This window comes from Tachyglossus aculeatus, assembly GCF_015852505.1.
Source record: "Tachyglossus aculeatus isolate mTacAcu1 chromosome 12 unlocalized genomic scaffold, mTacAcu1.pri SUPER_6_unloc_2, whole genome shotgun sequence".
NCBI classification, from domain to species: Eukaryota; Metazoa; Chordata; class Mammalia; order Monotremata; family Tachyglossidae; genus Tachyglossus; species Tachyglossus aculeatus.
In genome coordinates this window covers 2384226-2396693 of record NW_024044829.1, presented here as the reverse complement: position 1 = coordinate 2396693, position 12468 = coordinate 2384226, and positions in this window count along the sequence as shown.

The window sequence follows — 12468 nt, the reverse complement described above, 5'->3', positions numbered from 1 at the left end:
TGGGAAAGTCAGGGAGAGGGCAGGGTTTAGGAGGGAAGATAAGGAGTTCAGTCTTGAACATATTGAGTTTTAGATGACGGGCAGACATCCAGATGGAGATGTCTTGAAGTCAGGAGGAGACACGAGCCTGAAGGGAGGGAGAGAGAGCAGGGGCAGAGTTGTAGATTTGGGTGTCATCAGCGTAGAGATGACAGTTGAAGCCGTGGGAATGAATGAGTTCACCAAGGGAGTGAGTGTAGATAGAGAACAGAAGGGGACCAAGAACTGACCCTTGAGGAACCCCTACAGTAAGGGGATGGGAGGGAGAGGAGGAGCCCACAAAGGAGACTGAGAATGAATTGCTGGAGAGATAAGAGGAGAACCAGGAGAGGACGGAGTCTCTGAAGCCAAGGTTGGGTAGCGTGTTGAGGAGAGGGGGGTTGTCCACGGTGTCGAAGACAGCTGAGAGATCGAGGAGGATTAGGATAGAGTAGGAGCCGTTGGATTTGGCAAGCAGGCAGTTTCGTTGGAATGTAGGGGACGGAAGCCAGATTGGAGGGGGTCAAGGAGAGAGTTGGTGTTGAGGAATTCGAGGCAGCCGGTGTAGACGAGTCGTTGTTGAGCACTTACTGTGTGCAGAGCACTGTACTAAGCTTTTGGGAAGTAGAGGTCGGCAAAATATAGAGACAATCCCTAGACAACCACGGGCTCACAGTCTAGAATGGGGAGACAGACAACAAAACAAAACATGTAGACAGTTGTCAAAACCGTCAGAATAAATAGAATTATAGCTATATGCACATCATTAACTAAAAAAATAGAATAGTAAATATGTACAAGTAAATATACAGAGTAATACATATGATTGCTTGCTTGGGGAGAACACGATAGCATAGAGTAGGATGGTAGTGCCGTCAACAGTGATGGGAAAGTCAGGGAGAGGGCAGGGTTTGGGAGGGAAGATAAGTTCAACCTTGAACATGTTGAGTTTTAGATGGCGGGCAGACAACCAGATGGAGATGTCCTGAAGGCAGGAGGAGACACGAGCCTGAAGGGAGGGAGAGAGAGCAGGGGCAGAGATGGTGATTTTGGTGTCAGCAGCGTAGAGATGATAGTTGAACCCGTGGGAGTGAATGAGTTCACCAAGGGAGTGAGTGTAGATACAGAACAGAAGGGGACCAAGAACTGAACATTGAGGAAACCCTACATTAAGGGGATGGGAGGGTGAGGAGTAGCCGCAAAAGAGACTTCAGACTTGGGCTTGGGAATGTCACTTCATTTCTCGGTGCCTTCGTTACCTCATCTGTAAAATGGGGATTGAAACTGTGAGCTCCACGTGGAACAAGGACTGTGTCCAACCCAATTTGCTATATCCCCGCAGTGCTTAGTACAGTGCCTAGAATATAATAAGCGCTTAACAAATATCATTATTATTATCATTATTATTATTACAGTGGCAGACTTCCCCGGAACCTGGGGAAGATTTCCCAAGATCTACTGAGGTAATGCATAAAGGCAGACTGCCACTTGCCTTAGGGAGGATGTCCTGAGGCCAGATGAGGCTGCTTACTGTGTCAGACTATTCATACATTAAAGGAGGTTCCCCCTGGGCCCTCTGAGTCGCTTACTGTGGCAGACCCCTCGAGGCTAGAAGATGGTGTCCCTAGGTCCTCTGAGGCAATTCACACTGGCAGTTTCCCCCTAGTCTGAAGGAAGGTGTACCTAGGCTTTCTGAGGCCTCTCACAGTGGCAGAATCCTCCTCACCTGGGGCTGTGTGTCACTAGTTCCGCTGAGGCTGTTCACAGTGGCAGACCCCACCTAGGCTGGGGGAAAGTACCCCTAGTCCCACTGAGGCTGCTCAAAGTGACAGACTCCCCCTCAGCTGGGGGTTGTTGTCCCTAGATCCGATGAGGCTGCTCACAGAGGCAGACATGCCCTCGGTTGGGAGATGGGGTCCTTAAGTCCCCTAAGATCACAGTGACAGACTCCCCCTAGCCAGGAGGAAGGTTTAGGCTTGCTGAGGCCTCTCACACTGACAGACTCGCCCTCAGCTTGGAACAGGTGTCTTAGATCCACTGAGGCCATTCACAGTGGCAGACTAGGCCTACACTGGGGGAAGGTGTATCTAGTCCCATTGAGGCTGCTCAAAGTGGCAGACTCCCCCTCGACTGACAGAGGGTGTTTCAAGGCCCACTGAGGCAGTTCGCAGTGGCAAATTCCCCCTAGGTTTGGAGTTGTTGCTCCAAGGACCACTGATTCTGTTCACAGTGATCTACACCCCCTTGGCCAAGGGACTATTCACCTAGGCCCACTGAGACCCCACACAGTAGCAGACATTCCCTGGGATCGGGAATCATATCCCAAGCTGCCTGTGCCCACTCACAGCAGCAGTCTATCTAAGGGCTGCACATTGGTGCCCCCAGGCGCAGTCAGGCTACTCACAATGGCAGACTCCCCCTTGGCTTGGTTACAGTACCCCTTGCTCCTCTAGATCTGCTCACAGCAACCTACAACTACACCCTCTTGGCTGAGGGACAGTGTCCCAAGCCCCATTGAAGCTGCTTACAATGGTAGAGTCAACCTACGTTTTGGGATGGTGCCCCTAGGGCATCTAGGGCTTCCTTTCGACGGTGAGCCTATTGTGGACAGGGATTGTCTCTATTTATTTCTGTAGTGTAATTTCCAAGACCTTAGTACAGTGGTCTGCACACAGTAAGCGCTCAATAAATATGATTGAATGAATGAATGCATCTGCTCATGGCCTCGGACTCCCCCATGGCTGGTAGACAGTGCCTCAAGGCCCACTCCAGCCTGTTAGAGCTGTCAGGTGCAGCTTCTCCTAGGCTGGCAGATGGTGCCCCTAGGTCCATTGAGACTACTCAAAGGCATACTTTCCCCTGGATAGGGGGAAGGGTGCTCTTGGGTTTTCTGAGGCCGCTCAAGGAGGCAGACTCCCCAGGTGAGGTTGCGTATTGTAGCAGACTCCCCCTTGGCTAGGGGTGGGTGTCCCTAGGTCTGCTGAAGCTTCTTTCATTGGAACACTACTCCTCAGCTAGTAGAAGGTACCCAGAGGTGGCAGATGGTTTCGGTGGGTGGGGAGCTTCCTACAGTTGTCAGCTGCCTTTCAGTAGCAGAGGGCCATTGGAATCTTCCTGCAGCTATCAAGTGGCCTGGAGTTCCAGAAGGCCCAGAAGGACATCCTGTGGTTCTCGGGTGACTTTTGGTGGCAGAGAGATTCATTCAATCGTATTTATTGAGCGCTCACTGTGTGCAGAGAGATCCAGATTCCTGCAGCTGTCAGGTGACCTGAGTTGGAAGAGAACCTCAGGGGGGCTTCCTGTTGTTTTCAGGTGACTTTTGGAGAGGGCTTCATTTAATCTTTCTGGAACAGCCAGGTGGCCTGTGGTGGTAGATTCCACCCCGCTCTAGAATGCAAGCTTCGTCTGGGCAGGGGATCTGTCCGTTATATTGTTATATTCCACTTTTCCAAGAGCCTAGTACAGTGATCCACACACAATAAGCACTCAATAAATATGATAGGCCTACTGACTGACTATTGCTGTTAGGTGGCCCTTGGTGGCAAAGAGCCCCTTGAAGGCTTCCAGCACCTGTCAGGTCGTGTCGGGAGGCATAAGGCTCCAGTGGGGTTTTTTGCTGCTGTGAAGTGGCCTTGGGTGGCAGAGAATCCCAGAGGGGCTTGTTCCAGCTCTACAGTTGCCTGGACGAGGCATAGGCAACACATGAGGTTTCTGTGGCAGCCAGAAGCCCTGAGGTGGCAGAGGGCCCCAACGGAGCTTCCTGAGGAAGTTAGGTGGTCCTTGTGGCAAGGGTACCCAGGGAGGGGTCCTGCAGGTTTCAGGTGGCTATGGTTTGCATAGGGCCTCAGGGGGATTTCTGATCCTGTCAGGTAGCATAGGGTGGCATGCGTTTCTGATCCTTTTGGAAGTCCCATCCTCCTGTCTGCCCCCTGCCCCGCGTCCCCCTTCAGTCTGAACTTCACTCTGCTGCCAGGATTATCTTTCCACAGAAACGCTTTGGGCATGACACTCCCCTCCTCAAAGATCTCCAGTTGTTGTCTACCAACCTTCGCATGAAACAAAAACTCCTCACTATTGGCTTCAAAGCTCTCCATCAAATTGCCCCTTCCTACCTTACCTCTATTATTTCCTTCTACAGCCCAGGCCGCGCACTCCGCTTCTCTCCCGCTAACCTCCTCACTGTGCTCTGTTCTTGCATCTCCCCCCATCGACCCCATGCCCACGTCCTACCTCTGGCCTCGAGTGCCCTCCCTCCACACATCTGCCAAACTATCTCATTTTCCCCCTTTAAAGCCCTACTGAGAGTTCACCTCATTCAGGAGGCCTTTCGAGACTGAGCTCCGCTCTTCCTCTTAGCCCCACCGCCCCCACTCCCCCTCTCTGCCCTTCCTCTTCCCCTCCCTATACTTGTTAATCCTCTATTTATTTTATTAATGATGTGTATATGTCTATAATTCTATTTATCTATTTTGATGGTATTGACACCTGTCTACTTCTTTTGTTTGTTGTCTGCCCCCCCGCCAAATCTAGCCTGTGAGTCTACTGTTGGGCAGGGATTGTCTCGATCTGTTGCCACATTGTACTTTCCAAGCGCTTAGTACTGTGCTTTGCACACAGTAAGCGCTCAATAAATACGATTGAATGAATGAATGAATAGGTTCCCGGGAGGATTCTTGTGGCTGTCAGATGACCTTTTGTACCAGATAGGCCCAGGGGGCCTTCCTGCAGCTTTCAGGTGGCTTAGGGAGGCAGAGAGTCCCGGGGGGGCATCCTACATCAGTCACGTGGCCTGGGGTGACAGAGGTCCCAACGGGGCCTTCACTTGACTATATAATATCCTGAGGTGGCAGAGGATCCCAGAGAAGCTTCTCTTGGCTGTCAGCTTACCAGTGGTTGCCGAGGTTCCAAGGGACCTTTCCGCAGCTGTCAGGGGCATTGGGGGGGCATTGATAGAGGGACACAGGCGAGCATCATGCAGCTGGAAGATGGCCTAAGGTGGCAGATGGCCCCAGGGAAATTTCTGCAACTGCCAAGTGGCCTGTGATGGCAGAGGAGGCCCAAGGGGGCTTCCTGCAACTCTGAGATGGTCTGGGGATGCAGGGGGACCCGGGGAGGCTTCCTGTGGCTGTCAGGTCACCTAGGGTGCCTGAGGGTGCCAGGGGTCTTCCTTCAGCTATCGGGTACCCTGGGGTGTCAGAGGGTCTCAGAGGTGCTTTTGCTGCTGTCAGATGTCCTGAGGTGGCAGACAGTCCCAGGGGCTTTCCTCCAGTTACCAGGTTTCCCTTGGGTGGCGGAGGTCCCCGGGGGTCTCCCTGCACTAATTAAGTGGCTTGCAGTGGTGGAAAGTCCTGGAGTGTCTTCATAAACCTGTCAGCTGACCTGGCGTGGCAGAAGGTGCCAGGGAAGCGTCTTGCCAACGTCAGGTGCTTTAGATCTCAGAGGTCCACAGGGGGTGTCGCGAGCAGATTTCCCTCCACCCCGCACCCCTCCCCGTACCAACCAGGACCTTTCTGGACGAGGAGAGCCTCGGTGACACGTAGTATTCATTCATTCAATCGTATGTATTGAGTGATTATTGTGTGCAGAGCACTGAAGAAATCACACCACACCTCTGATCACCAAGACTACTGTGAAAAGTTTTTTTTTTACTTAGTTTTACCAGCATACAAGGGAGTGGCACATACACACACTCCACTCTACCAAGGGTACAATTCCAGTCTGAGGTCAAAGGAGCTTATTCTGCCAATGCTTCCTCTTCCTGCTTCCACGTGTTGGTCTCCTGCTGCTTCTGTTGCTCTTCTGCTGCTTCCTGCTGCTTCTGCTGTTCTCCTCCTGCTTCTGCCGCTCTCCTGGTGCAGGTGCTTCCCTCTGTGCGTCCCGCGAGAAACTCTGTGAAGTTTCTAGGTTCCCCCTTTGCGATTCAAAGCGACAGCCTTTCGTCTGCCTTAGGCGTCGCTCCTGGGTCTTTAAATGGCAGTCCTTGAATGGTCAAGGTCCGTTATCGGTTTGAACAGGGAGAGAAAGCCACGCTTTCCTCCATGCTCCTACGCCACAGGGCCGCAATCACCTGTCCAAAAGGAAAGCCCATCAGTGTCTTAACAAAGTCTCTCCCTTGCTGTTGTTCGCGGAATCACAGACAGTCACTAGAAAGGCAGTTTGTTGTGGGCTGACCACAGGGGCATGCCTGCTCCTGTTAAGTGGCATAGTGTGGCATAGGTTCCCGGGGGAGTTCCTGCACCTGGGGTGGAAGAAGGTCCCAGGGTGGATTCCCGGGATTGTCTGGTGGATTTTGATCGCAAAGAGCTCCAAGGGGCATCCCGCACCTGTCATGTGACCTGTTGTGGCAGAGACCCCCAAGGTGTCTTCCATCAGTTGTCAGGTGACATGACAGAGGGCACCAGGGAAGCTTCTTGCAGATGTCAGGTGGCCTTGGGTTGCAGTAGTCCACAGTGGTAATTCCTGCTCCTGTTGGGTGGCACAGTGATACATAGGTTCCCAGGTGCCTTCCAGTGCCTGTTAGGTGGCATTGGGTTTCAGAGAGTTTTAGAAGGTCTTTCTATATCTGTCAGGTGTCCTGGGGTAACAGAGGGCCCCAGGGGGATTCCCATAACTGTCAGGTGACCTTGTGGGCAGAGGGCCTCAGGGGGGTTTTCTGGGTCTGTTAGGTGCCCTGGGATGGCAGAGGGGCACAGGATACTTCTTTCAGCTGCCAAAGTCCCTGAGGTGGTTTTAGCCGGGGTGTTTCCTACATATGTCAGGTGGCTTGGTGTGGTAGAGGGTCTGACAGTCAGATGTCCTGGTGTTGAAAAGGATCCTGGGGTACTTTCTGCAGTTGTCAGGTGGCCTGGACTGGCAGACCGCTCCGAAGGGGTTTCTACAGCTGTCAGTGCTCTGGAGTGACAGGTGGCTCCCGGATGGTACCTGAAGTAGTCAGGTGACCTAGGGTGGCAGGGGTCTCCCGGTGTCTGGAGCCGTTCGTAGCCTTGGGGTAGCCGAGAGCTCCAGGGGATCTTCTGCAGCTGCCACGTAGCTTGGCATGGCCGAGTGCCACAGCGGACGCCCTACATATGTCTGGTTCCCTAGCGTAGTATGCAGTTTAGACCTTGCATTAACAATTTGTTAAACCTAATTCTCTTTGGCATATTGCTTTCTGCGATCCCAACCATCCAGACAGATCGGCTCCATGCGAAGACACGCCCGCAGAGGTGCAACACAAAGAATTTTAATTGATAGATTGGGATAATTAAGCGGAAAAAGCTCGATGTAACTCTCAACAAGTGTAGTGTAAATGTCAGGTACCTTTTGGTGACAGAGAGCCCCAGGGAGACTTTCTGCAGGTGTTCAGATCCCTAACGAGCTGGACCCGCAGGGGCGTTCCCGGCCTAATGCAGCAGCGACAGGTGTTTCGTCCAGCTCTCTGCCGCCACCAAAAGGTACCTGCCAGGCAGGGGAAGCCCTTCTGGGGCCCTCTGCCACCACTGGAAAATTGATAAATACAGTAAGTCCCTGTGGGGTTCCCTGACTCCACAGGCCAACTCAGAGCTGCCCCGTGGGGCTTTCTGCAACTGTAAGGTGTCCTAGTGTGGCTGAAGGCTATGTTCATCCCACTTGCTCTTGAGAGAGTTTACCACATAACCAACCGTCAAGGCACTGAGCGGCCCCATGATCTGCAGGCGGGCCCTTCCATCGGGAGGGGTTTTTACACATCATTTTGTGGGCATGAGACACCTAGCCCTCCCCTAGATGCTCCCACGGGAGCGATCCCCCATTAGTAACCCACGTCCTCCATTGGATCCCCATGGAGCCCAGCCCAGGGATCGACCCACTCAATCAGACTCTGTCCGGAGAGTTCCTTGGAGGCTCGAGGCCCAAAGGGTTTTGGGAATCATAGTCTGATGCTCTCTGTGTAGAGCGATCGCCTCCGCCTACCAGGCTATCATGCCCGTCGTGCCCCACGACCTGTCTAGAAGCCGTTGGGAGGCTCGCAGAAGGCGCGGGTAGCCGATATTCAGCCTGACAAAGGGCGGCATTACGCAGCGCTGTGGCTGCGCTGAGCCTCCTAGTGCAACCCCGAGCCCCCTAGCAGTTCCGGCTACAACCTCAATGAATTCATTCCTATTGGTGTCTGTCTCCCCTTGGAGAATGAAAACTCGTTATGGCCAGGGAATGTGTGTATTTTATTGTAAGGTTGTACTCCCGCAAAAATTGAGTACAGTGCTCTACGCACAGAATGTACTCAATCAACACGATCGATAGATCGATTGCGTCAAACACAACACCAAAATTCGGACTTGTGAGACAGAAAGACAAGAGCTACGGTCTAAACTGTACGGAAAGGAAAGCAGCTGGATCTGGTGGAGAGAGGTCTAACTCTGGCTCTTGACTACAAGACGTCCTCTCTCTCTAAATGATTCATTTTTTTTCCTTCCTTCTTTATCTATTTCAGTATACTAACGTCTGTCTCCCCATCTAGACTGTGAGCTCACTGTGCATAGGGATTGTAGCTCTTTATTGTTGCATTGGGCTCTCCCAAGCTCTGAGGATAGTAAACATTCGATCAATACGAATGAATGAAGGAAAGAAGGAATAAACGAATAAATTCTCGGGGCTTCAGTTACCTTATCTGTAAAGGGAAGGTAAAGGCTGTGAGTCTCATGTAGGAGTGTGTAGATAGGAGTGTGTCCAACCAGAGTAGCTTGAATCTACCCCAGCGCCGAGGAAAGGACCTGGCACAGAGCAAGATCTTGTTAAGACGTACTAGTAGAAGAAAAAAACAAAGATACCAATAAAAAAGCAGTTGCCGGGACAGGGTGCGAATTGGAAGAGTAGGAGGACTGGTTTAGACATGCGTAGTTGGAGGTGTTGGAGGACATTGGAACACATGGTCCCTGGCCCAAGTAACTGGACAATCTAGATGGGAGGAAGGACAAAAATGTATTTTCCAAGTAAGATGACGTCCCAGAGAATGACGAAGCACAAAATGACTGAAGCAACAGTTGAGCGCCAATGTAATGCTCCAGATTGGGCACAAGAGGGCAGCTTCCCGGATTCATCTGGCCTCGTCTGGTTCGTCTGGATTCGCAGAGCCCCGCCGCCATCTAAACCACCTCGCACCACTCTCGAGAAGCAGTTAAGCGACTTGGAAAGGGCTCGTTGCTGGGCTGTGGCAGACCTCGGACCAAGTCCTGGTTATCAATCAATCAATCGTATTTATTGAGCGCTTACTATGTGCAGAGCACTGTACTAAGCGCTTGGGAAGTACAAATTGGCAACACATAGAGACAGTCCCTACCCAACAGTGGGCTCACAGTCTAAAAGGGGGAGACAGAGAACAGAATCAAACATACCAACAGAATAAAATAAATAGGATAGAAATGTACAAGTAAAATAAAAAAATAAATAAATAAATAGAGTAATAAATATGTACAACCATATATACATATATACAGGTGCTGTGGGGAAGGGAAGGAGGTAAGATGGGGGGATGGAGAGGGGGACGAGGGGGAGAGGAAGGAAGGGGCTCAGTCTGGGAAGGGCTCCTGGAGGAGGTGAGTTCTCAGCAGGGCCTTGAAGGGAGGAAGAGAGCTAGCTTGGCGGAGGGGCAGAGGGAGGGCATTCCAGGCCCGGGGGATGACGTGGGCCGGGGGCCGACGGCGGGACAGGTGAGAACGAGGTACAGTGAGGAGATTAGCGGTGGAGGAGCGGAGGTTGCGGGCTGGGCAGTAGAAGGAGAGAAGGGAGGTGAGGTAGGAGGGGGCGAGGTGATGGAGAGCCTTGAAGCCCAGGGTGAGGAGTTTCTGCCTGATGCGCAGATTGATTGGTAGCCACTGGAGATTTTTGAGGAGGGGAGTAATATGCCCAGAGCGTTTCTGGACAAAGATAATCCGGGCAGCAGCATGAAGTATAGATTGAAGTGGAGAGAGACACGAGGATGGGAGATCAGAGAGAAGGCTGGTGCAGTAGTCCCGACGGGATAGGATGAGAGCTTGAATGAGCAGGGTAGCGGTTTGGATGGAGAGGAAAGGGCGGATCTTGGCAATGTTGCGGAGCTGAGACCGGCAGGTTTTGGTGACGGCTTGGATGTGAGGGGTGAATGAGAGAGCGGAGTCGAGGATGACACCAAGGTTGCGGGCTTGTGAGACGGGAAGGATGATAGTGCCGTCAACACTTTTGTGGTGTGAGACCATGGCTTAAGGCACTTTGGAATCTGTGTGCCTCAGGCTGCCACACCTGTAAACCATAGGATGAAATACGTGCTAACTCTCTTCCACAGGCTGCGAGCCCCGATGTGGGACGCAGGCTGCCTCTGCTCTGGTCCTACGGTCCCCAAACCCGCGATTAGCCTAAGTAACCGCTGGACCAACAGGACTGCGAAAACGCGGAGGCGACAGAGGCCAGCCCAATCACCCAACCAAAAAATGCGGCCGTGTCGCGGTGCGAGGGAGCGTGGCGTGGCGGATCGGGACACAAAGACTTCTGGGAGATGTAGTCAGACGATCGCTCTTGGCTGGCATTCACCTTCGCCACCCGAAATACCGTTCCGATCGTGCCGAGCCAGGGCCCCGAGGCCATGGAGAAGAGCATGTGAGAATCAGCGTGGTTCAGTGGAAAAAGCACGAACTTTGGAGTCAGAGGTCATGGGTTCGAATCCCGCTCCGCCAATTGTCAGCTGTCTGACTTTGGGTAAGTCACTTAACTTCTCTATACCTCAATTCCCTCGTCTATAAAGTGGGGATTAAGACTGTGAGTCCCACGTGGGACAGCCTGATCACCTTGTAACCTCCCCAGCACTTAGAACAGTGCTTTGCAAATAGTAAGCGCTTAATAAATGTCATTATTATTATTATTAGAGCACGGAAGGCGCGGGTGGCCGTTCTGTAGAAAGGTTCTCGATTGAGATTGATGGTAATTATGGTATTTTCTAAGTACTTGCTCCCACTCCCTGTGAGGTGTAGCGCAGAGAACACAGATTTACCAAACTTGGTCCAAATCGAGCTTCTTTCATCACATTCGCCCTCGGGAGAGTATACCACACAATCAACCGTCAAGACACTGAGAAGCCCCATTTACTAAAGGCCGGCCCCTTCAATCGGGAGGGTTTTTTACACATCCTTTCATTGGCGTGAGGTCTCTCCCCGTTGGTACAGGCAACTGCCCTTGACCCTCCCCAGTATGCATTCACGGGAGCGAACCCTCATTAATCCCCCGCGCTCTCCATCAGATCTCTATGGATCCCAGCCCAGACACAGGTACAGCCAGTCACACCCTGTCGGGAGGGTTCTGTGGGGGCTTGATACCCAAAGACTTCTGAGAATCGTAGTCTGAAGCTCACTCTGGACAGAGATCCCCTCCGCATTCCAAATTAATAGTGCCGTCTTGTCCCAAGGCCTGTCTCGAGGCACTTCGAGGGCTCCCAGAACGGCGGCGTTGCGCAGAGCCGCAGCCATGCTGATCCTCCCTAGGCACATTTTAGCCCCTCAGCACTTCCATATGTTACCGCAATGAGTTGATTCCTATTGGTGTGTGTCTCTCCCTGGAGAATGAAAGCTTGTTGTGGCCAGGTAATGTGTCTCTTTTATTGTTGGGCTATACTCTCGCGAAAGCTCAGTACAGTGCTCTACACACAGAATGTTCTCAATCAACACGATTGTTCAATCGATCAATCGGATGGGATGGGAAAGGAAAGCTGGATCTTGCGGGGAGAGCTCTAATTCTGTCTCTTGACGATGTCACCCTGTAGGCAAGTCCTCTTTCTGTTACTGACTGATTTATTTTTTTCTTTCTTTATCTATTTCTGAATATTAACATCTGTCTCCCCTTCTAGACTGTGAGCTTACTGTGGGAAGGGATTGTGCCTGTTTATTTTTATAGCGTACTCTCCTAGGCCCTGAGGACAGGACTTTGCATACAGTAAGCACTCAATCAATACGATTGAATGAATGAAGAAAGAAATGAATTAATTAGTTAATTCTCGGGGCCTCAGTTACCTCATCTGTTAAGGGGAAGGTGGAGACTGTGTATCCCATGTAAAACAAGATTGTGCCCAGCCAGATTAGCTGAATCTACCCCAGCGCTGAGGACAGTACCTGGCACATGGCAAGCGCTTGTGAAGATATACCAATTAGAAGAAAAAAGAAAGAGACCAATTAAAAAACAGGTGCCGGGACAGGGTTCGACTTGGAAAAGAAGGAGGACAGTTTTGGACGTGTGTAGTTGGAAGTGTCTGAGGGCCCAAGTACACATGGTCCCTGGCCCAAGGAACTGTGCAATATAAACAAGAGGGACAAAAATGTATTTTTTCAGCTGGAGGACATCATAGAGGATGACGACGTACAAAAGGACAGAAGCACCGGTTGAACGCCGATGTAATACTCCAGATTCCTCTGGTCCCGGCCACCTCCTCTGGTGTCCCAGAGCCCCGCCGCCATCGAAACAACCTGGCACCATTAG